Source organism: Hyla sarda, chromosome 1 (assembly GCF_029499605.1).
Source record: "Hyla sarda isolate aHylSar1 chromosome 1, aHylSar1.hap1, whole genome shotgun sequence".
NCBI classification, from domain to species: Eukaryota; Metazoa; Chordata; class Amphibia; order Anura; family Hylidae; genus Hyla; species Hyla sarda.
In genome coordinates, this window is record NC_079189.1 from 322,536,248 (window position 1) to 322,561,801 (window position 25,554).

Genomic DNA, 25,554 nt, shown 5'->3' on the forward strand with positions numbered 1-25,554 from the left:
AATGCCTTTCCAATACCACCAGAAGATGGAGACACTCCATTGCAACATTGGTTGTGAGCAGCAGTTTCTAAAAACAAATGCCTCATGGCGGATTTCCCATCCATCAATGGATGGTAAATTTTGTTTTTATCATTCACTGACCACAGAAACCAATGTATGGTCAAGCAACAGCAATGACACACCCTTGTGTATAGGCATGAGACCCTCATGTCATTTAACAGGATTCAGCACCACCCACAAGACAGCTACCTGTCATGTCATGTCAAACCTGCACAGGTGTGCTAGATTATTATTATTTAGTTTTATTTTATTTTTTTACACCAATCAGTGTGCAAACATGGTCATTAAAACGCTAAATGAATAGACGTTCATAAACCAGTCAGTGCAACTCATCATTTTGGTCTCCAATTCTCAAACTCAAATTCTCACCCACGGAGGATTAAATGAGAATCTTTCTTGTTTAACACTGGAATGGGGTGGTGCACTGTTCACTACCCGAAGATACTGCCACATCGGGTCAATGCATTGGGCGACAGAAGCAAGCTTCCAAATCAGCTCCCTTTCTCAAAAATCCATTTAATTTATGGTCCCCAGATAGGGAACATATGTATCAGTATGTGCTCACAAGTCACCCAAGTGCAAGTATTCACACAAAAAAAAAACATGCCTCAGGATGCGATCTGTCGCAAGATCCTTTCTTTTTTTACACTTGATCTAAGCCAAAAGGCCTAGAGGGGATAACCGGGAAAGGGGTGGACCCAACCATGTCCCCTTCATGAGCACTCACATTACTCATAGGAATGGAAGGAAGGCTGGCAGCCAACCAGCCTCCCATACTATTTCTGGGTGGGTGGCAGTCAGCCACCCATACATACATACAGCACAGGCTAAACCCACATCATCACTTAAAAAAAGGACAGGCGACCATTGCACTCTGATGGAGCATTTAGCAATGCAATCCATAGCCTGGCTTTTGCCTGAACCCCCATCACTCCTCCTCTTGCATATAAGACAATATTTCAGATCTGCATATGAAAACAACACGCCTACCTTTGTTGCACATAGCTGCCTGCCTGTCTCTAGTTACCCCACTGGCTGTAGCTGCGTCCCTTCCGACATGGAATAACACCAACTGTAACGATAAACTGAAAATTAACAGTATAAACCTGCATCATTTTGGACTCTGGTATTTGCTGAATCCGGGTGACCTGACAATCGATGGTGGTGCCGCTGGTGATTCTGGCCTTCTTGGAATCTGTTGGGCCTATGTGTTAGCTCACACAACACTTGGGTATCCATGGTAACTACCACAACATGGTCATCTGCAGTTTACATCTAGCCCGTGGCATTGAATGGCATTTTAAAAGTGCTAAGGGTCCTGGTGCAATAATCCTCCCATGAGGATCAGCCTCAACGGCTTTGTAGATTGCACTCATGTCAGCAACTCCATATACATTTTTTTTTCTTCATGCTTCTTTCTTCATCCTTTTTTCTTTCTGTCATTCAGACTTTCATTCATTCGATCTCTCTCACTCACTTGCTTTAACTCATTTGTTCTCACTCACTCACTCACTCAATCACTCACTCACTCATTCACTCTCACTCACTCTCACTCGCTCACTAAGTCAGTCTCTCTCTCTCTCTCTCTTTTTCTTTTTATATATATTTTTTTCCGTCTTCTTCTTCTTCTTCTTCTTCAGACCCTGTCATAGCACTAATGCCTTTCCAATACCACCAGCAGATGGAGACACTCCATTGCAACATTGGTTGTGAGCAGCAGTTTCTAAAAACAAATGCCTCATGGCGGATTTCCCATCCATCAATGGATGGTAAATTTTGTTTTTATCATTCACTGACCACAGAAACCAATGCATGGTCAAGCAACAGCAATGACACACCCTTGTGTATAGGCATGAGACCCTCATGTCATTTAACAGGATTCAGCACCACCCACAAGACAGCTACCTGTCATGTCATGTCAAACCTGCACAGGTGTGCTAGATTATTATTATTTAGTTTTATTTTATTTTTTTACACCAATCAGTGTGCAAACATGGTCATTAAAACGCTAAATGAATAGACGTTCATAAACCAGTCAGTGCAACTCATCATTTTGGTCTCCAATTCTCAAACTCAAATTCTCACCCACGGAGGATTAAATGAGAATCTTTCTTGTTTAACACTGGAATGGGGTGGTGCACTGTTCACTACCCGAAGATACTGCCACATCGGGTCAATGCATAGGGCGACAGAAGCAAGCTTCCAAATCAGCTCCCTTTCTCAAAAATCCATTTAATTTATGGTCCCCAGATAGGGAACGTATGTATCAGTATGTGCTCACAAGTCACCCAAGTGCAAGTATTCACACAAAAAAAAAAACGTGCCTCAGGATGCGATCTGTCGCAAGATCCTTTCTTTTTTTACACTTGATCTAAGCCAAAAGGCCTAGAGGCGATAACCGGGAAAGGGGTGGACCCAACCATGTCCCCTTCATGAGCACTCACATTACTCATAGGAATGGAAGGAAGGCTGGCAGCCAACCAGCCTCCCATACACTTTCTGGGTGGGTGGCAGTCAGCCACCCATACATACATACAGCACAGGCTAAACCCACATCATCACTTAAAAAAAGGACAGGCGACCATTGCACTCTGATGGAGCATTTAGCAATGCAATCCATAGCCTGGCTTTTGCCTGAACCCCCATCACTCCTCCTCTTGCATATAAGACAATATTTCAGATCTGCATATGAAAACAACACGCCTACCTTTGTTGCACATAGCTGCCTGCCTGTCTCTAGTTACCCCACTGGCTGTAGCTGCGTCCCTTCCGACATGGAATAACACCAACTGTAACGATAAACTGAAAATTAACAGTATAAACCTGCATCATTTTGGACTCTGGTATTTGCTGAATCCGGGTGACCTGACAATCGATGGTGGTGCCGCTGGTGATTCTGGCCTTCTTGGAATCTGTTGGGCCTATGTGTTAGCTCACACATCACTTGGGTATCCATGGTAACTACCACAACATGGTCATCTGCAGTTTACATCTAGCCCGTGGCATTGAATGGCATTTTAAAAGTGCTAAGGGTCCTGGTGCAATAATCCTCCCATGAGGATCAGCCTCAACGGCTTTGTAGATTGCACTCATGTCAGCAACTCCATATACATTTTTTTTTCTTCATGCTTCTTTCTTCATCCTTTTTTCTTTCTGTCATTCAGACTTTCATTCATTCGATCTCTCTCACTCACTTGCTTTAACTCATTTGTTCTCACTCACTCACTCACTCACTCAATCACTCACTCACTCATTCACTCTCACTCACTCTCACTCTCTCACTCACTCGCTCACTAAGTCAGTCTCTCTCTCTCTCTCTCTTTTTCTTTTTATATATATTTTTTTCCGTCTTCTTCTTCTTCTTCTTCTTCTTCTTCAGACCCTGTCATAGCACTAATGCCTTTCCAATACCACCAGAAGATGGAGACACTCCATTGCAACATTGGTTGTGAGCAGCAGTTTCTAAAAACAAATGCCTCATGGCGGATTTCCCATCCATCAATGGATGGTAAATTTTGTTTTTATCATTCACTGACCACAGAAACCAATGTATGGTCAAGCAACAGCAATGACACACCCTTGTGTATAGGCATGAGACCCTCATGTCATTTAACAGGATTCAGCACCACCCACAAGACAGCTACCTGTCATGTCATGTCAAACCTGCACAGGTGTGCTAGATTATTATTATTTAGTTTTATTTTATTTTTTTACACCAATCAGTGTGCAAACATGGTCATTAAAACGCTAAATGAATAGACGTTCATAAACCAGTCAGTGCAACTCATCATTTTGGTCTCCAATTCTCAAACTCAAATTCTCACCCACGGAGGATTAAATGAGAATCTTTCTTGTTTAACACTGGAATGGGGTGGTGCACTGTTCACTACCCGAAGATACTGCCACATCGGGTCAATGCATTGGGCGACAGAAGCAAGCTTCCAAATCAGCTCCCTTTCTCAAAAATCCATTTAATTTATGGTCCCCAGATAGGGAACATATGTATCAGTATGTGCTCACAAGTCACCCAAGTGCAAGTATTCACACAAAAAAAAAACATGCCTCAGGATGCGATCTGTCGCAAGATCCTTTCTTTTTTTACACTTGATCTAAGCCAAAAGGCCTAGAGGGGATAACCGGGAAAGGGGTGGACCCAACCATGTCCCCTTCATGAGCACTCACATTACTCATAGGAATGGAAGGAAGGCTGGCAGCCAACCAGCCTCCCATACTATTTCTGGGTGGGTGGCAGTCAGCCACCCATACATACATACAGCACAGGCTAAACCCACATCATCACTTAAAAAAAGGACAGGCGACCATTGCACTCTGATGGAGCATTTAGCAATGCAATCCATAGCCTGGCTTTTGCCTGAACCCCCATCACTCCTCCTCTTGCATATAAGACAATATTTCAGATCTGCATATGAAAACAACACGCCTACCTTTGTTGCACATAGCTGCCTGCCTGTCTCTAGTTACCCCACTGGCTGTAGCTGCGTCCCTTCCGACATGGAATAACACCAACTGTAACGATAAACTGAAAATTAACAGTATAAACCTGCATCATTTTGGACTCTGGTATTTGCTGAATCCGGGTGACCTGACAATCGATGGTGGTGCCGCTGGTGATTCTGGCCTTCTTGGAATCTGTTGGGCCTATGTGTTAGCTCACACAACACTTGGGTATCCATGGTAACTACCACAACATGGTCATCTGCAGTTTACATCTAGCCCGTGGCATTGAATGGCATTTTAAAAGTGCTAAGGGTCCTGGTGCAATAATCCTCCCATGAGGATCAGCCTCAACGGCTTTGTAGATTGCACTCATGTCAGCAACTCCATATACATTTTTTTTTCTTCATGCTTCTTTCTTCATCCTTTTTTCTTTCTGTCATTCAGACTTTCATTCATTCGATCTCTCTCACTCACTTGCTTTAACTCATTTGTTCTCACTCACTCACTCACTCACTCAATCACTCACTCACTCATTCACTCTCACTCACTCTCACTCGCTCACTAAGTCAGTCTCTCTCTCTCTCTCTCTTTTTCTTTTTATATATATTTTTTTCCGTCTTCTTCTTCTTCTTCTTCTTCTTCAGACCCTGTCATAGCACTAATGCCTTTCCAATACCACCAGCAGATGGAGACACTCCATTGCAACATTGGTTGTGAGCAGCAGTTTCTAAAAACAAATGCCTCATGGCGGATTTCCCATCCATCAATGGATGGTAAATTTTGTTTTTATCATTCACTGACCACAGAAACCAATGCATGGTCAAGCAACAGCAATGACACACCCTTGTGTATAGGCATGAGACCCTCATGTCATTTAACAGGATTCAGCACCACCCACAAGACAGCTACCTGTCATGTCATGTCAAACCTGCACAGGTGTGCTAGATTATTATTATTTAGTTTTATTTTATTTTTTTACACCAATCAGTGTGCAAACATGGTCATTAAAACGCTAAATGAATAGACGTTCATAAACCAGTCAGTGCAACTCATCATTTTGGTCTCCAATTCTCAAACTCAAATTCTCACCCACGGAGGATTAAATGAGAATCTTTCTTGTTTAACACTGGAATGGGGTGGTGCACTGTTCACTACCCGAAGATACTGCCACATCGGGTCAATGCATAGGGCGACAGAAGCAAGCTTCCAAATCAGCTCCCTTTCTCAAAAATCCATTTAATTTATGGTCCCCAGATAGGGAACGTATGTATCAGTATGTGCTCACAAGTCACCCAAGTGCAAGTATTCACACAAAAAAAAAAACGTGCCTCAGGATGCGATCTGTCGCAAGATCCTTTCTTTTTTTACACTTGATCTAAGCCAAAAGGCCTAGAGGCGATAACCGGGAAAGGGGTGGACCCAACCATGTCCCCTTCATGAGCACTCACATTACTCATAGGAATGGAAGGAAGGCTGGCAGCCAACCAGCCTCCCATACACTTTCTGGGTGGGTGGCAGTCAGCCACCCATACATACATACAGCACAGGCTAAACCCACATCATCACTTAAAAAAAGGACAGGCGACCATTGCACTCTGATGGAGCATTTAGCAATGCAATCCATAGCCTGGCTTTTGCCTGAACCCCCATCACTCCTCCTCTTGCATATAAGACAATATTTCAGATCTGCATATGAAAACAACACGCCTACCTTTGTTGCACATAGCTGCCTGCCTGTCTCTAGTTACCCCACTGGCTGTAGCTGCGTCCCTTCCGACATGGAATAACACCAACTGTAACGATAAACTGAAAATTAACAGTATAAACCTGCATCATTTTGGACTCTGGTATTTGCTGAATCCGGGTGACCTGACAATCGATGGTGGTGCCGCTGGTGATTCTGGCCTTCTTGGAATCTGTTGGGCCTATGTGTTAGCTCACACATCACTTGGGTATCCATGGTAACTACCACAACATGGTCATCTGCAGTTTACATCTAGCCCGTGGCATTGAATGGCATTTTAAAAGTGCTAAGGGTCCTGGTGCAATAATCCTCCCATGAGGATCAGCCTCAACGGCTTTGTAGATTGCACTCATGTCAGCAACTCCATATACATTTTTTTTTCTTCATGCTTCTTTCTTCATCCTTTTTTCTTTCTGTCATTCAGACTTTCATTCATTCGATCTCTCTCACTCACTTGCTTTAACTCATTTGTTCTCACTCACTCACTCACTCAATCACTCACTCACTCATTCACTCTCACTCACTCTCACTCTCTCACTCACTCGCTCACTAAGTCAGTCTCTCTCTCTCTCTCTCTTTTTCTTTTTATATATATTTTTTTCCGTCTTCTTCTTCTTCTTCTTCTTCTTCTTCAGACCCTGTCATAGCACTAATGCCTTTCCAATACCACCAGAAGATGGAGACACTCCATTGCAACATTGGTTGTGAGCAGCAGTTTCTAAAAACAAATGCCTCATGGCGGATTTCCCATCCATCAATGGATGGTAAATTTTGTTTTTATCATTCACTGACCACAGAAACCAATGTATGGTCAAGCAACAGCAATGACACACCCTTGTGTATAGGCATGAGACCCTCATGTCATTTAACAGGATTCAGCACCACCCACAAGACAGCTACCTGTCATGTCATGTCAAACCTGCACAGGTGTGCTAGATTATTATTATTTAGTTTTATTTTATTTTTTTACACCAATCAGTGTGCAAACATGGTCATTAAAACGCTAAATGAATAGACGTTCATAAACCAGTCAGTGCAACTCATCATTTTGGTCTCCAATTCTCAAACTCAAATTCTCACCCACGGAGGATTAAATGAGAATCTTTCTTGTTTAACACTGGAATGGGGTGGTGCACTGTTCACTACCCGAAGATACTGCCACATCGGGTCAATGCATTGGGCGACAGAAGCAAGCTTCCAAATCAGCTCCCTTTCTCAAAAATCCATTTAATTTATGGTCCCCAGATAGGGAACATATGTATCAGTATGTGCTCACAAGTCACCCAAGTGCAAGTATTCACACAAAAAAAAAACATGCCTCAGGATGCGATCTGTCGCAAGATCCTTTCTTTTTTTACACTTGATCTAAGCCAAAGGGCCTAGAGGGGATAACCGGGAAAGGGGTGGACCCAACCATGTCCCCTTCATGAGCACTCACATTACTCATAGGAATGGAAGGAAGGCTGGCAGCCAACCAGCCTCCCATACTATTTCTGGGTGGGTGGCAGTCAGCCACCCATACATACATACAGCACAGGCTAAACCCACATCATCACTTAAAAAAAGGACAGGCGACCATTGCACTCTGATGGAGCATTTAGCAATGCAATCCATAGCCTGGCTTTTGCCTGAACCCCCATCACTCCTCCTCTTGCATATAAGACAATATTTCAGATCTGCATATGAAAACAACACGCCTACCTTTGTTGCACATAGCTGCCTGCCTGTCTCTAGTTACCCCACTGGCTGTAGCTGCGTCCCTTCCGACATGGAATAAAACCAACTGTAACGATAAACTGAAAATTAACAGTATAAACCTGCATCATTTTGGACTCTGGTATTTGCTGAATCCGGGTGACCTGACAATCGATGGTGGTGCCGCTGGTGATTCTGGCCTTCTTGGAATCTGTTGGGCCTATGTGTTAGCTCACACAACACTTGGGTATCCATGGTAACTACCACAACATGGTCATCTGCAGTTTACATCTAGCCCGTGGCATTGAATGGCATTTTAAAAGTGCTAAGGGTCCTGGTGCAATAATCCTCCCATGAGGATCAGCCTCAACGGCTTTGTAGATTGCACTCATGTCAGCAACTCCATATACATTTTTTTTTCTTCATGCTTCTTTCTTCATCCTTTTTTCTTTCTGTCATTCAGACTTTCATTCATTCGATCTCTCTCACTCACTTGCTTTAACTCATTTGTTCTCACTCACTCACTCACTCACTCAATCACTCACTCACTCATTCACTCTCACTCACTCTCACTCGCTCACTAAGTCAGTCTCTCTCTCTCTCTCTCTTTTTCTTTTTATATATATTTTTTTCCGTCTTCTTCTTCTTCTTCTTCTTCTTCAGACCCTGTCATAGCACTAATGCCTTTCCAATACCACCAGCAGATGGAGACACTCCATTGCAACATTGGTTGTGAGCAGCAGTTTCTAAAAACAAATGCCTCATGGCGGATTTCCCATCCATCAATGGATGGTAAATTTTGTTTTTATCATTCACTGACCACAGAAACCAATGCATGGTCAAGCAACAGCAATGACACACCCTTGTGTATAGGCATGAGACCCTCATGTCATTTAACAGGATTCAGCACCACCCACAAGACAGCTACCTGTCATGTCATGTCAAACCTGCACAGGTGTGCTAGATTATTATTATTTAGTTTTATTTTATTTTTTTACACCAATCAGTGTGCAAACATGGTCATTAAAACGCTAAATGAATAGACGTTCATAAACCAGTCAGTGCAACTCATCATTTTGGTCTCCAATTCTCAAACTCAAATTCTCACCCACGGAGGATTAAATGAGAATCTTTCTTGTTTAACACTGGAATGGGGTGGTGCACTGTTCACTACCCGAAGATACTGCCACATCGGGTCAATGCATAGGGCGACAGAAGCAAGCTTCCAAATCAGCTCCCTTTCTCAAAAATCCATTTAATTTATGGTCCCCAGATAGGGAACGTATGTATCAGTATGTGCTCACAAGTCACCCAAGTGCAAGTATTCACACAAAAAAAAAAACGTGCCTCAGGATGCGATCTGTCGCAAGATCCTTTCTTTTTTTACACTTGATCTAAGCCAAAAGGCCTAGAGGCGATAACCGGGAAAGGGGTGGACCCAACCATGTCCCCTTCATGAGCACTCACATTACTCATAGGAATGGAAGGAAGGCTGGCAGCCAACCAGCCTCCCATACACTTTCTGGGTGGGTGGCAGTCAGCCACCCATACATACATACAGCACAGGCTAAACCCACATCATCACTTAAAAAAAGGACAGGCGACCATTGCACTCTGATGGAGCATTTAGCAATGCAATCCATAGCCTGGCTTTTGCCTGAACCCCCATCACTCCTCCTCTTGCATATAAGACAATATTTCAGATCTGCATATGAAAACAACACGCCTACCTTTGTTGCACATAGCTGCCTGCCTGTCTCTAGTTACCCCACTGGCTGTAGCTGCGTCCCTTCCGACATGGAATAACACCAACTGTAACGATAAACTGAAAATTAACAGTATAAACCTGCATCATTTTGGACTCTGGTATTTGCTGAATCCGGGTGACCTGACAATCGATGGTGGTGCCGCTGGTGATTCTGGCCTTCTTGGAATCTGTTGGGCCTATGTGTTAGCTCACACATCACTTGGGTATCCATGGTAACTACCACAACATGGTCATCTGCAGTTTACATCTAGCCCGTGGCATTGAATGGCATTTTAAAAGTGCTAAGGGTCCTGGTGCAATAATCCTCCCATGAGGATCAGCCTCAACGGCTTTGTAGATTGCACTCATGTCAGCAACTCCATATACATTTTTTTTTCTTCATGCTTCTTTCTTCATCCTTTTTTCTTTCTGTCATTCAGACTTTCATTCATTCGATCTCTCTCACTCACTTGCTTTAACTCATTTGTTCTCACTCACTCACTCACTCACTCAATCACTCACTCACTCATTCACTCTCACTCACTCTCACTCACTCTCACTCACTCGCTCACTAAGTCAGTCTCTCTCTCTCTCTCTCTTTTTCTTTTTATATATATTTTTTTCCGTCTTCTTCTTCTTCTTCTTCTTCTTCAGACCCTGTCATAGCACTAATGCCTTTCCAATACCACCAGCAGATGGAGACACTCCATTGCAACATTGGTTGTGAGCAGCAGTTTCTAAAAACAAATGCCTCATGGCGGATTTCCCATCCATCAATGGATGGTAAATTTTGTTTTTATCATTCACTGACCACAGAAACCAATGCATGGTCAAGCAACAGCAATGACACACCCTTGTGTATAGGCATGAGACCCTCATGTCATTTAACAGGATTCAGCACCACCCACAAGACAGCTACCTGTCATGTCATGTCAAACCTGCACAGGTGTGCTAGATTATTATTATTTAGTTTTATTTTATTTTTTTACACCAATCAGTGTGCAAACATGGTCATTAAAACGCTAAATGAATAGACGTTCATAAACCAGTCAGTGCAACTCATCATTTTGGTCTCCAATTCTCAAACTCAAATTCTCACCCACGGAGGATTAAATGAGAATCTTTCTTGTTTAACACTGGAATGGGGTGGTGCACTGTTCACTACCCGAAGATACTGCCACATCGGGTCAATGCATAGGGCGACAGAAGCAAGCTTCCAAATCAGCTCCCTTTCTCAAAAATCCATTTAATTTATGGTCCCCAGATAGGGAACGTATGTATCAGTATGTGCTCACAAGTCACCCAAGTGCAAGTATTCACACAAAAAAAAACGTGCCTCAGGATGCGATCTGTCGCAAGATCCTCTCTTTTTTTACACTTGATCTAAGCCAAAAGGCCTAGAGGGGATAACCGGGAAAGGGGTGGACCCAACCATGTCCCCTTCATGAGCACTCACATTACTCATAGGAATGGAAGGAAGGCTGGCAGCCAACCAGACTCCCATACACTCTCTGGGTGGGTGGCAGTCAGCCACCCATACATACATACATACAGCACAGGCTAAACCCACATCATCACTTAAAAAAAGGACAGGCGACCATTGCACTCTGATGGAGCATTTAGCAATGCAATCCATAGCCTGGCTTTTGCCTGAACCCCCATCACTCCTCCTCTTGCATATAAGACAATATTTCAGATCTGCATATGAAAACAACACGCCTACCTTTGTTGCACATAGCTGCCTGCCTGTCTCTAGTTACCCCACTGGCTGTAGCTGCGTCCCTTCCGACATGGAATAACACCAACTGTAACGATAAACTGAAAATTAACAGTATAAACCTGCATCATTTTGGACTCTGGTATTTGCTGAATCCGGGTGACCTGACAATCGATGGTGGTGCCGCTGGTGATTCTGGCCTTCTTGGAATCTGTTGGGCCTATGTGTTAGCTCACACATCACTTGGGTATCCATGGTAACTACCACAACATGGTCATCTGCAGTTTACATCTAGCCCGTGGCATTGAATGGCATTTTAAAAGTGCTAAGGGTCCTGGTGCAATAATCCTCCCATGAGGATCAGCCTCAACGGCTTTGTAGATTGCACTCATGTCATCAACTCCATATACATTTTTTTTTCTTCATGCTTCTTTCTTCATCCTTTTTTCTTTCTGTCATTCAGACTTTCATTCATTCGATCTCTCTCACTCACTTGCTTTAACTCATTTGTTCTCACTCACTCACTCACTCACTCACTCAATCACTCACTCACTCATTCACTCTCACTCACTCTCACTCTCTCACTCACTCGCTCACTAAGTCAGTCTCTCTCTCTCTCTCTCTCTTTTTCTTTTTATATATATTTTTTTCCGTCTTCTTCTTCTTCTTCTTCAGACCCTGTCATAGCACTAATGCCTTTCCAATACCACCAGCAGATGGAGACACTCCATTGCAACATTGGTTGTGAGCAGCAGTTTCTAAAAACAAATGCCTCATGGCGGATTTCCCATCCATCAATGGATGGTAAATTTTGTTTTTATCATTCACTGACCACAGAAACCAATGCATGGTCAAGCAACAGCAATGACACACCCTTGTGTATAGGCATGAGACCCTCATGTCATTTAACAGGATTCAGCACCACCCACAAGACAGCTACCTGTCATGTCATGTCAAACCTGCACAGGTGTGCTAGATTATTATTATTTAGTTTTATTTTATTTTTTTACACCAATCAGTGTGCAAACATGGTCATTAAAACGCTAAATGAATAGACGTTCATAAACCAGTCAGTGCAACTCATCATTTTGGTCTCCAATTCTCAAACTCAAATTCTCACCCACGGAGGATTAAATGAGAATCTTTCTTGTTTAACACTGGAATGGGGTGGTGCACTGTTCACTACCCGAAGATACTGCCACATCGGGTCAATGCATAGGGCGACAGAAGCAAGCTTCCAAATCAGCTCCCTTTCTCAAAAATCCATTTAATTTATGGTCCCCAGATAGGGAACGTATGTATCAGTATGTGCTCACAAGTCACCCAAGTGCAAGTATTCACACAAAAAAAAAACGTGCCTCAGGATGCGATCTGTCGCAAGATCCTTTCTTTTTTTACACTTGATCTAAGCCAAAAGGCCTAGAGGGGATAACCGGGAAAGGGGTGGACCCAACCATGTCCCCTTCATGAGCACTCACATTACTCATAGGAATGGAAGGAAGGCTGGCAGCCAACCAGCCTCCCATACACTTTCTGGGTGGGTGGCAGTCAGCCACCCATACATACATACAGCACAGGCTAAACCCACATCATCACTTAAAAAAAGGACAGGCGACCATTGCACTCTGATGGAGCATTTAGCAATGCAATCCATAGCCTGGCTTTTGCCTGAACCCCCATCACTCCTCCTCTTGCATATAAGACAATATTTCAGATCTGCATATGAAAACAACACGCCTACCTTTGTTGCACATAGCTGCCTGCCTGTCTCTAGTTACCCCACTGGCTGTAGCTGCGTCCCTTCCGACATGGAATAACACCAACTGTAACGATAAACTGAAAATTAACAGTATAAACCTGCATCATTTTGGACTCTGGTATTTGCTGAATCCGGGTGACCTGACAATCGATGGTGGTGCCGCTGGTGATTCTGGCCTTCTTGGAATCTGTTGGGCCTATGTGTTAGCTCACACATCACTTGGGTATCCATGGTAACTACCACAACATGGTCATCTGCAGTTTACATCTAGCCCGTGGCATTGAATGGCATTTTAAAAGTGCTAAGGGTCCTGGTGCAATAATCCTCCCATGAGGATCAGCCTCAACGGCTTTGTAGATTGCACTCATGTCAGCAACTCCATATACATTTTTTTTTCTTCATGCTTCTTTCTTCATCCTTTTTTCTTTCTGTCATTCAGACTTTCATTCATTCGATCTCTCTCACTCACTTGCTTTAACTCATTTGTTCTCACTCACTCACTCACTCAATCACTCACTCACTCATTCACTCTCACTCACTCTCACTCTCTCACTCACTCGCTCACTAAGTCAGTCTCTCTCTCTCTCTCTTTTTCTTTTTATATATATTTTTTTCCGTCTTCTTCTTCTTCTTCTTCTTCTTCTTCTTCAGACCCTGTCATAGCACTAATGCCTTTCCAATACCACCAGCAGATGGAGACACTCCATTGCAACATTGGTTGTGAGCAGCAGTTTCTAAAAACAAATGCCTCATGGCAGATTTCCCATCCATCAATGGATGGTAAATTTTGTTTTTATCATTCACTGACCACAGAAACCAATGCATGGTCAAGCAACAGCAATGACACACCCTTGTGTATAGGCATGAGACCCTCATGTCATTTAACAGGATTCAGCACCACCCACAAGACAGCTACCTGTCATGTCATGTCAAACCTGCACAGGTGTGCTAGATTATTATTATTTAGTTTTATTTTATTTTTTTACACCAATCAGTGTGCAAACATGGTCATTAAAACGCTAAATGAATAGACGTTCATAAACCAGTCAGTGCAACTCATCATTTTGGTCTCCAACTCTCAAACTCAAATTCTCACCCACGGAGGATTAAATGAGAATCTTTCTTGTTTAACACTGGAATGGGGTGGTGCACTGTTCACTACCCGAAGATACTGCCACATCGGGTCAATGCATAGGGCGACAGAAGCAAGCTTCCAAATCAGCTCCCTTTCTCAAAAATCCATTTAATTTATGGTCCCCAGATAGGGAACGTATGTATCAGTATGTGCTCACAAGTCACCCAAGTGCAAGTATTCACACAAAAAAAAACGTGCCTCAGGATGCGATCTGTCGCAAGATCCTTTCTTTTTTTACACTTGATCTAAGCCAAAAGGCCTAGAGGGGATAACCGGGAAAGGGGTGGACCCAACCATGTCCCCTTCATGAGCACTCACATTACTCATAGGAATGGAAGGAAGGCTGGCAGCCAACCAGACTCCCGTACACTCTCTGGGTGGGTGGCAGTCAGCCACCCATACATACATACATACAGCACAGGCTAAACCCACATCATCACTTAAAAAAAGGACAGGCGACCATTGCACTCTGATGGAGCATTTAGCAATGCAATCCATAGCCTGGCTTTTGCCTGAACCCCCATCACTCCTCCTCTTGCATATAAGACAATATTTCAGATCTGCATATGAAAACAACACGCCTACCTTTGTTGCACATAGCTGCCTGCCTGTCTCTAGTTACCCCACTGGCTGTAGCTGCGTCCCTTCCGACATGGAATAACACCAACTGTAACGATAAACTGAAAATTAACAGTATAAACCTGCATCATTTTGGACTCTGGTATTTGCTGAATCCGGGTGACCTGACAATCGATGGTGGTGCCGCTGGTGATTCTGGCCTTCTTGGAATCTGTTGGGCCTATGTGTTAGCTCACACATCACTTGGGTATCCATGGTAACTACCACAACATGGTCATCTGCAGTTTACATCTAGCCCGTGGCATTGAATGGCATTTTAAAAGTGCTAAGGGTCCTGGTGCAATAATCCTCCCATGAGGATCAGCCTCAACGGCTTTGTAGATTGCACTCATGTCAGCAACTCCATATACATTTTTTTTTCTTCATGCTTCTTTCTTCATCCTTTTTTCTTTCTGTCATTCAGACTTTCATTCATTCGATCTCTCTCACTCACTTGCTTTAACTCATTTGTTCTCACTCACTCACTCACTCAATCACTCACTCACTCATTCACTCTCACTCACTCTCACTCTCTCACTCACTCGCTCACTAAGTCAGTCTCTCTCTCTTTCTCTCTTTTTCTTTTTATATATATTTTTTTCCGTCTTCTTCTTCTTCTTCTTCAGACCCTGTCATAGCACTAATGCCTTTCCAATACCACCAGCAGATGGAGACACTCCATTGCAACATTGGTTGTGAGCAGCAGTTTCTAAAAACAAATGCCTCATGGCGGATTTCCCATCCATCAATGGATGGTAAATTTTGTTTTTATCATTCACTGACCACAGAAACCAATGCATGGTCAAGCAACAGCAATGACACACCCTTGTGTATAGGCATGAGACCCTCATGTCATTTAACAGGATTCAGCACCACCCACAAGACAGCTACCTGTCATGTCATGTCAAACCTGCACAGGTGTGCTAGATTATTATTATTTAGTTTTATTTTATTTTTTTACACCAATCAGTGTGCAAACATGGTCATTAAAACGCTAAATGAATAGACGTTCATAAACCAGTCAGTGCAACTCATCATTTTGGTCTCCAATTCTCAAACTCAAATTCTCACCCACGGAGGATTAAATGAGAATCTTTCTTGTTTAACACTGGAATGGGGTGGTGCACTGTTCACTACCCGAAGATACTGCCACATCGGGTCAATGCATAGGGCGACAGAAGCAAGCTTCCAAATCAGCTCCCTTTCTCAAAAATCCATTTAATTTATGGTCCCCAGATAGGGAACGTATGTATCAGTATGTGCTCACAAGTCACCCAAGTGCAAGTATTCACACAAAAAAAAACGTGCCTCAGGATGCGATCTGTCGCAAGATCCTTTCTTTTTTTACACTTGATCTAAGCCAAAAGGCCTAGAGGGGATAACCGGGAAAGGGGTGGACCCAACCATGTCCCCTTCATGAGCACTCACATTACTCATAGGAATGGAAGGAAGGCTGGCAGCCAACCAGACTCCCATACACTCTCTGGGTGGGTGGCAGTCAGCCGCCCATACATACATACAGCACAGGCTAAACCCACATCATCACTTAAAAAAAGGACAGGCGACCATTGCACTCTGATGGAGCATTTAGCAATGCAATCCATAGCCTGGCTTTTGCCTGAACCCCCATCACTCCTCCTCTTGCATATAAGACAATATTTCAGATCTGCATATGAAAACAACACGCCTACCTTTGTTGCACATAGCTGCCTGCCTGTCTCTAGTTACCCCACTGGCTGTAGCTGCGTCCCTTCCGACATGGAATAACACCAACTGTAACGATAAACTGAAAATTAACAGTATAAACCTGCATCATTTTGGACTCTGGTATTTGCTGAATCCGGGTGACCTGACAATCGATGGTGGTGCCGCTGGTGATTCTGGCCTTCTTGGAATCTGTTGGGCCTATGTGTTAGCTCACACATCACTTGGGTACCCATGGTAACTACCACAACATGGTCATCTGCAGTTTACATCTAGCCCGTGGCATTGAATGGCATTTTAAAAGTGCTAAGGGTCCTGGTGCAATAATCCTCCCATGAGGATCAGCCTCAACGGCTTTGTAGATTGCACTCATGTCAGCAACTCCATATACATTTTTTTTTCTTCATGCTTCTTTCTTCATCCTTTTTTCTTTCTGTCATTCAGACTTTCATTCATTCGATCTCTCTCACTCACTTGCTTTAACTCATTTGTTCTCACTCACTCACTCACTCACTCAATCACTCACTCACTCATTCACTCTCACTCACTCTCACTCTCTCACTCACTCGCTCACTAAGTCAGTCTCTCTCTCTCTCTCTCTCTTTTTCTTTTTATATATATTTTTTTCCGTCTTCTTCTTCTTCTTCTTCTTCTTCAGACCCTGTCATAGCACTAATGCCTTTCCAATACCACCAGCAGATGGAGACACTCCATTGCAACATTGGTTGTGAGCAGCAGTTTCTAAAAACAAATGCCTCATGGCGGATTTCCCATCCATCAATGGATGGTAAATTTTGTTTTTATCATTCACTGACCACAGAAACCAATGCATGGTCAAGCAACAGCAATGACACACCCTTGTGTATAGGCATGAGACCCTCATGTCATTTAACAGGATTCAGCACCACCCACAAGACAGCTACCTGTCATGTCATGTCAAACCTGCACAGGTGTGCTAGATTATTATTATTTAGTTTTATTTTATTTTTTTACACCAATCAGTGTGCAAACATGGTCATTAAAACGCTAAATGAATAGACGTTCATAAACCAGTCAGTGCAACTCATCATTTTGGTCTCCAATTCTCAAACTCAAATTCTCACCCACGGAGGATTAAATGAGAATCTTTCTTGTTTAACACTGGAATGGGGTGGTGCACTGTTCACTACCCGAAGATACTGCCACATCGGGTCAATGCATAGGGCGACAGAAGCAAGCTTCCAAATCAGCTCCCTTTCTCAAAAATCCATTTAATTTATGGTCCCCAGATAGGGAACGTATGTATCAGTATGTGCTCACAAGTCACCCAAGTGCAAGTATTCACACAAAAAAAAACGTGCCTCAGGATGCGATCTGTCACAAGATCCTTTCTTTTTTTTACACTTGATCTAAGCCAAAAGGCCTAGAGGGGATAACCGGGAAAGGGGTGGACCCAACCATGTCCCCTTCATGAGCACTCACATTACTCATAGGAATGGAAGGAAGGCTGGCAGCCAACCAGCCTCCCATACACTTTCTGGGTGGGTGGCAGTCAGCCACCCATACATACATACAGCACAGGCTAAACCCACATCATCACTTAAAAAAAGGACAGGCAACCATTGCACTCTGATGGAGCATTTAGCAATGCAATCCATAGCCTGGCTTTTGCCTGAACCCCCATCACTCCTCCTCTTGCATATAAGACAATATTTCAGATCTGCATATGAAAACAACACGCCTACCTTTGTTGCACATAGCTGCCTGCCTGTCTCTAGTTACCCCACTGGCTGTAGCTGCGTCCCTTCCGACATGGAATAACACCAACTGTAACGATAAACTGAAAATTAACAGTATAAACCTGCATCATTTTGGACTCTGGTATTTGCTGAATCCGGGTGACCTGACAATCGATGGTGGTGCCGCTGGTGATTCTGGCCTTCTTGGAATCTGTTGGGCCTATGTGTTAGCTCACACATCACTTGGGTATCCATGGTAACTACCACAACATGGTCATCTGCAGTTTACATCTAGCCCGTGGCATTGAATGGCATTTTAAAAGTGCTAAGGGTCCTGGTGCAATAATCCTCCCATGAGGATCAGCCTCAACGGCTTTGTAGATTGCACTCATGTCAGCAACTCCATATACATTTTTTTTTCTTCATGCTTCTTTCTTCATCCTTTTTTCTTTCTGTCATTCAGACTTTCATTCATTCGATCTCTCTCACTCACTTGCTTTAACTCATTTGTTCTCACTCACTCACTCACTCAATCACTCACTCACTCATTCACTCTCACTCACTCTCACTCTCTCACTCACTCGCTCACTAAGTCAGTCTCTCTCTCTCTCTTTTTCTTTTTATATATATTTTTTTCCGTCTTCTTCTTCTTCTTCTTCAGACCCTGTCATAGCACTAATGCCTTTCCAATACCACCAGCAGATGGAGACACTCCATTGCAACATTGGTTGTGAGCAGCAGTTTCTAAAAACAAATGCCTCATGGCGGATTTCCCATCCATCAATGGATGGTAAATTTTGTTTTTATCATTCACTGACCACAGAAACCAATGCATGGTCAAGCAACAGCAATGACACACCCTTGTGTATAGGCATGAGACCCTCATGTCATTTAACAGGATTCAGCACCACCCACAAGACAGCTACCTGTCATGTCATGTCAAACCTGCACAGGTGTGCTAGATTATTATTATTTAGTTTTATTTTATTTTTTTACACCAATCAGTGTGCAAACATGGTCATTAAAACGCTAAATGAATAGACGTTCATAAACCAGTCAGTGCAACTCATCATTTTGGTCTCCAATTCTCAAACTCAAATTCTCACCCACGGAGGATTAAATGAGAATCTTTCTTGTTTAACACTGGAATGGGGTGGTGCACTGTTCACTACCCGAAGATACTGCCACATCGAGTCAATGCATAGGGCGACAGAAGCAAGCTTCCAAATCAGCTCCCTTTCTCAAAAATCCATTTAATTTATGGTCCCCAGATAGGGAACGTATGTATCAGTATGTGCTCACAAGTCACCCAAGTGCAAGTATTCACACAAAAAAAAAACGTGCCTCAGGATGCGATCTGTCGCAAGATCCTTTCTTTTTTTACACTTGATCTAAGCCAAAAGGCCTAGAGGGGATAACCGGGAAAGGGGTGGACCCAACCATGTCCCCTTCATGAGCACTCACATTACTCATAGGAATGGAAGGAAGGCTGGCAGCCAACCAGACTCCCATACACTCTCTGGGTGGGTGGCAGTCAGCCACCCATACATACATACATACAGCACAGGCTAAACCCACATCATCACTTCAAAAAAGGACAGGCGACCATTGCACTCTGATGGAGCATTTAGCAATGCAATCCATAGCCTGGCTTTTGCCTGAACCCCCATCACTCCTCCTCTTGCATATAAGACAATATTTCAGATCTGCATATGAAAACAACACGCCTACCTTTGTTGCACATAGCTGCCTGCCTGTCTCTAGTTACCCCACTGGCTGTAGCTGCGTCCCTTCCGACATGGAATAACACCAACTGTAACGATAAACTGAAAATTAACAGTATAAACCTGCATCATTTTGGACTCTGGTATTTGCTGAATCCGGGTGACCTGACAATCGATGGTGGTGCCGCTGGTGATTCTGGCCTTCTTAGAATCTGTTGGGCCTATGTGTTAGCTCACACATCACTTGGGTATCCATGGTAACTACCACAACATGGTCATCTGCAGTTTACATCTAGCCCGTGGCATTGAATGGCATTTTAAAAGTGCTAAGGGTCCTGGTGCAATAATCCTCCCATGAGGATCAGCCTCAACGGCTTTGTAGATTGCACTCATGTCAGCAACTCCATATACATTTTTTTTTCTTCATGCTTCTTTCTTCATCCTTATTTCTTTCTGTCATTCAGACTTTCATTCATTCGATCTCTCTCACTCACTTGCTTTAACTCATTTGTTCTCACTCACTCACTCACTCAATCACTCACTCACTCATTCACTCTCACTCACTCTCACTCTCTCACTCACTCGCTCACTAAGTCAGTCTCTCTCTCTCTCTCTCTTTTTCTTTTTATATATATTTTTTTCCGTCTTCTTCTTCTTCTTCTTCTTCAGACCCTGTCATAGCACTAATGCCTTTCCAATACCACCAGCAGATGGAGACACTCCATTGCAACATTGGTTGTGAGCAGCAGTTTCTAAAAACAAATGCCTCATGGCGGATTTCCCATCCATCAATGGATGGTAAATTTTGTTTTTATCATTCACTGACCACAGAAACCAATGCATGGTCAAGCAACAGCAATGACACACCCTTGTGTATAGGCATGAGACCCTCATGTCATTTAACAGGATTCAGCACCACCCACAAGACAGCTACCTGTCATGTCATGTCAAACCTGCACAGGTGTGCTAGATTATTATTATTTAGTTTTATTTTATTTTTTTACACCAATCAGTGTGCAAACATGGTCATTAAAACGCTAAATGAATAGACGTTCATAAACCAGTCAGTGCAACTCATCATTTTGGTCTCCAATTCTCAAACTCAAATTCTCACCCACGGAGGATTAAATGAGAATCTTTCTTGTTTAACACTGGAATGGGGTGGTGCACTGTTCACTACCCGAAGATACTGCCACATCGGGTCAATGCATAGGGCGACAGAAGCAAGCTTCCAAATCAGCTCCCTTTCTCAAAAATCCATTTAATTTATGGTCCCCAGATAGGGAACGTATGTATCAGTATGTGCTTACAAGTCACCCAAGTGCAAGTATTCACACAAAAAAAAATGTGCCTCAGGATGCGATCTGTCACAAGATCCTTTCTTTTTTTACACTTGATCTAAGCCAAAAGGCCTAGAGGGGATAACCGGGAAAGGGGTGGACCCAACCATGTCCCCTTCATGAGCACTCACATTACTCATAGGAATGGAAGGAAGGCTGGCAGCCAACCAGACTCCCATACACTCTCTGGGTGGGTGGCAGTCAGCCACCCATACATACATACATACAGCACAGGCTAAACCCACATCATCACTTAAAAAAAGGACAGGCGACCATTGCACTCTGATGGAGCATTTAGCAATGCAATCCATAGCCTGGCTTTTGCCTGAACCCCCATCACTCCTCCTCTTGCATATAAGACAATATTTCAGATCTGCATATGAAAACAACACGCCTACCTTTGTTGCACATAGCTGCCTGCCTGTCTCTAGTTACCCCACTGGCTGTAGCTGCGTCCCTTCCGACATGGAATAACACCAACTGTAACGATAAACTGAAAATTAACAGTATAAACCTGCATCATTTTGGACTCTGGTATTTGCTGAATCCGGGTGACCTGACAATCGATGGTGGTGCCGCTGGTGATTCTGGCCTTCTTGGAATCTGTTGGGCCTATGTGTTAGCTCACACATCACTTGGGTATCCATGGTAACTACCACAACATGGTCATCTGCAGTTTACATCTAGCCCGTGGCATTGAATGGCATTTTAAAAGTGCTAAGGGTCCTGGTGCAATAATCCTCCCATGAGGATCAGCCTCAACGGCTTTGTAGATTGCACTCATGTCAGCAACTCCATATACATTTTTTTTTCTTCATGCTTCTTTCTTCATCCTTTTTTCTTTCTGTCATTCAGACTTTCATTCATTCGATCTCTCTCACTCACTTGCTTTAACTCATTTGTTCTCACTCACTCACTCAATCACTCACTCACTCACTCATTCACTCTCACTCACTCTCACTCTCTCACTCACTCGCTCACTAAGTCAGTCTCTCTCTCTCTCTCTCTTTTTCTTTTTATATATATTTTTTTCCGTCTTCTTCTTCTTCTTCTTCAGACCCTGTCATAGCACTAATGCCTTTCCAATACCACCAGCAGATGGAGACACTCCATTGCAACATTGGTTGTGAGCAGCAGTTTCTAAAAACAAATGCCTCATGGCGGATTTCCCATCCATCAATGGATGGTAAATTTTGTTTTTATCATTCACTGACCACAGAAACCAATGCATGGTCAAGCAACAGCAATGACACACCCTTGTGTATAGGCATGAGACCCTCATGTCATTTAACAGGATTCAGCACCACCCACAAGACAGCTACCTGTCATGTCATGTCAAACCTGCACAGGTGTGCTAGATTATTATTATTTCGTTTTATTTTTTTTTTTTTACACCAATCAGTGTGCAAACATGGTCATTAAAACGCTAAATGAATAGACGTTCATAAACCAGTCAGTGCAACTCATCATTTTGGTCTCCAATTCTCAAACTCAAATTCTCACCCACGGAGGATTAAATGAGAATCTTTCTTGTTTAACACTGGAATGGGGTGGTGCACTGTTCACTACCCGAAGATACTGCCACATCGGGTCAATGCATAGGGCGACAGAAGCAAGCTTCCAAATCAGCTCCCTTTCTCAAAAATCCATTTAATTTATGGTCCCCAGATAGGGAACGTATGTATCAGTATGTGCTCACAAGTCACCCAAGTGCAAGTATTCACACAAAAAAAAACGTGCCTCAGGATGCGATCTGTCGCAAGATCCTTTCTTTTTTTACACTTGATCTAAGCCAAAAGGCCTAGAGGGGATAACCGGGAAAGGGGTGGACCCAACCATGTCCCCTTCATGAACACTCACATTACTCATAGGAATGGAAGGAAGGCTGGCAGCCAACCAGACTCCCATACACTCTCTGGGTGGGTGGCAGTCAGCCACCCATACATACATACATACAGCACAGGCTAAACCCACATCATCACTTAAAAAAAGGACAGGCGACCATTGCACTCTGATGGAGCATTTAGCAATGCAATCCATAGCCTGGCTTTTGCCTGAACCCCCATCACTCCTCCTCTTGCATATAAGACAATATTTCAGATCTGCATATGAAAACAACACGCCTACCTTTGTTGCACATAGCTGCCTGCCTGTCTCTAGTTACCCCACTGGCTGTAGCTGCGTCCCTTCCGACATGGAATAACACCAACTGTAACGATAAACTGAAAATTAACAGTATAAACCTGCATCATTTTGGACTCTGGTATTTGCTGAATCCGGGTGACCTGACAATCGATGGTGGTGCCGCTGGTGATTCTGGCCTTCTTGGAATCTGTTGGGCCTATGTGTTAGCTCACACATCACTTGGGTATCCATGGTAACTACCACAACATGGTCATCTGCAGTTTACATCTAGCCCGTGGCATTGAATGGCATTTTAAAAGTGCTAAGGGTCCTGGTGCAATAATCCTCCCATGAGGATCAGCCTCAACGGCTTTGTAGATTGCACTCATGTCAGCAACTCCATATACATTTTTTTTTCTTCATGCTTCTTTCTTCATCCTTTTTTCTTTCTGTCATTCAGACTTTCATTCATTCGATCTCTCACTCACTTGCTTTAACTCATTTGTTCTCACTCACTCACTCACTCAATCACTCACTCACTCATTCACTCTCACTCTCTCTCACTCTCTCACTCACTCGCTCACTAAGTCAGTCTCTCTCTCTCTCTCTCTTTTTCTTTTTATATATATTTTTTTCCGTCTTCTTCTTCTTCTTCTTCAGACCCTGTCATAGCACTAATGCCTTTCCAATACCACCAGCAGATGGAGACACTCCATTGCAACATTGGTTGTGAGCAGCAGTTTCTAAAAACAAATGCCTCATGGCGGATTTCCCATCCATCAATGGATAGTAAATTTTGTTTTTATCATTCACTGACCACAGAAACCAATGCATGGTCAAGCAACAGCAATGACACACCCTTGTGTATAGGCATGAGACCCTCATGTCATTTAACAGGATTCAGCACCACCCACAAGACAGCTACCTGTCATGTCATGTCAAACCTGCACAGGTGTGCTAGATTATTATTATTTAGTTTTATTTTATTTTTTTACACCAATCAGTGTGCAAACATGGTCATTAAAACGCTAAATGAATAGACGTTCATAAACCAGTCAGTGCAACTCATCATTTTGGTCTCCAATTCTCAAACTCAAATTCTCACCCACGGAGGATTAAATGAGAATCTTTCTTGTTTAACACTGGAATGGGGTGGTGCACTGTTCACTACCCGAAGATACTGCCACATCGGGTCAATGCATAGGGCGACAGAAGCAAGCTTCCAAATCAGCTCCCTTTCTCAAAAATCCATTTAATTTATGGTCCCCAGATAGGGAACGTATGTATCAGTATGTGCTCACAAGTCACCCAAGTGCAAGTATTCACACAAAAAAAAACGTGCCTCAGGATGCGATCTGTCGCAAGATCCTTTCTTTTTTTTACACTTGATCTAAGCCAAAAGGCCTAGAGGGGATAACCGGGAAAGGGGTGGACCCAACCATGTCCCCTTCATGAGCACTCACATTACTCATAGGAATGGAAGGAAGGCTGGCAGCCAACCAGACTCCCATACACTCTCTGGGTGGGTGGCAGTCAGCCACCCATACATACATACATACAGCACAGGCTAAACCCACATCATCACTTAAAAAAAGGACAGGCGACCATTGCACTCTGATGGAGCATTTAGCAATGCAATCCATAGCCTGGCTTTTGCCTGAACCCCCATCACTCCTCCTCTTGCATATAAGACAATATTTCAGATCTGCATATGAAAACAACACGCCTACCTTTGTTGCACATAGCTGCCTGCCTGTCTCTAGTTACCCCACTGGCTGTAGCTGCGTCCCTTCCGACATGGAATAACACCAACTGTAACGATAAACTGAAAATTAACAGTATAAACCTGCATCATTTTGGACTCTGGTATTTGCTGAATCCGGGTGACCTGACAATCGATGGTGGTGCCGCTGGTGATTCTGGCCTTCTTGGAATCTGTTGGGCCTATGTGTTAGCTCACACATCACTTGGGTATCCATGGTAACTACCACAACATGGTCATCTGCAGTTT

General features: G+C 43.3%; 15 pseudogenes; all 15 read right to left on the reverse strand.

Annotated features, from left to right (window-relative positions):
* Positions 1 to 474: 474 nt before the first annotated feature.
* On the reverse strand, positions 475 to 739 carry LOC130341670 (U2 spliceosomal RNA; annotated as a pseudogene).
* Positions 740 to 2,190: 1,451 nt separating this feature from the next.
* LOC130340804 (U2 spliceosomal RNA) lies at positions 2,191 to 2,456 on the reverse strand (annotated as a pseudogene).
* A 1,473-nt stretch (positions 2,457 to 3,929) lies between these two features.
* On the reverse strand, positions 3,930 to 4,194 carry LOC130341681 (U2 spliceosomal RNA; annotated as a pseudogene).
* Positions 4,195 to 5,652: 1,458 nt separating this feature from the next.
* On the reverse strand, positions 5,653 to 5,918 carry LOC130340815 (U2 spliceosomal RNA; annotated as a pseudogene).
* Positions 5,919 to 7,387: 1,469 nt separating this feature from the next.
* On the reverse strand, positions 7,388 to 7,652 carry LOC130342187 (U2 spliceosomal RNA; annotated as a pseudogene).
* Positions 7,653 to 9,110: 1,458 nt separating this feature from the next.
* On the reverse strand, positions 9,111 to 9,376 carry LOC130340826 (U2 spliceosomal RNA; annotated as a pseudogene).
* A 1,472-nt stretch (positions 9,377 to 10,848) lies between these two features.
* Positions 10,849 to 11,112, reverse strand: LOC130340003 (U2 spliceosomal RNA; annotated as a pseudogene).
* Positions 11,113 to 12,586: 1,474 nt separating this feature from the next.
* Positions 12,587 to 12,851, reverse strand: LOC130340332 (U2 spliceosomal RNA; annotated as a pseudogene).
* Positions 12,852 to 14,321: 1,470 nt separating this feature from the next.
* On the reverse strand, positions 14,322 to 14,585 carry LOC130339264 (U2 spliceosomal RNA; annotated as a pseudogene).
* Positions 14,586 to 16,049: 1,464 nt separating this feature from the next.
* Positions 16,050 to 16,313, reverse strand: LOC130339275 (U2 spliceosomal RNA; annotated as a pseudogene).
* Positions 16,314 to 17,785: 1,472 nt separating this feature from the next.
* Positions 17,786 to 18,050, reverse strand: LOC130338095 (U2 spliceosomal RNA; annotated as a pseudogene).
* Positions 18,051 to 19,506: 1,456 nt separating this feature from the next.
* LOC130341549 (U2 spliceosomal RNA) lies at positions 19,507 to 19,771 on the reverse strand (annotated as a pseudogene).
* Positions 19,772 to 21,238: 1,467 nt separating this feature from the next.
* LOC130337875 (U2 spliceosomal RNA) lies at positions 21,239 to 21,502 on the reverse strand (annotated as a pseudogene).
* A 1,465-nt stretch (positions 21,503 to 22,967) lies between these two features.
* On the reverse strand, positions 22,968 to 23,231 carry LOC130339286 (U2 spliceosomal RNA; annotated as a pseudogene).
* A 1,462-nt stretch (positions 23,232 to 24,693) lies between these two features.
* Positions 24,694 to 24,958, reverse strand: LOC130341018 (U2 spliceosomal RNA; annotated as a pseudogene).
* Positions 24,959 to 25,554: the final 596 nt, after the last annotated feature.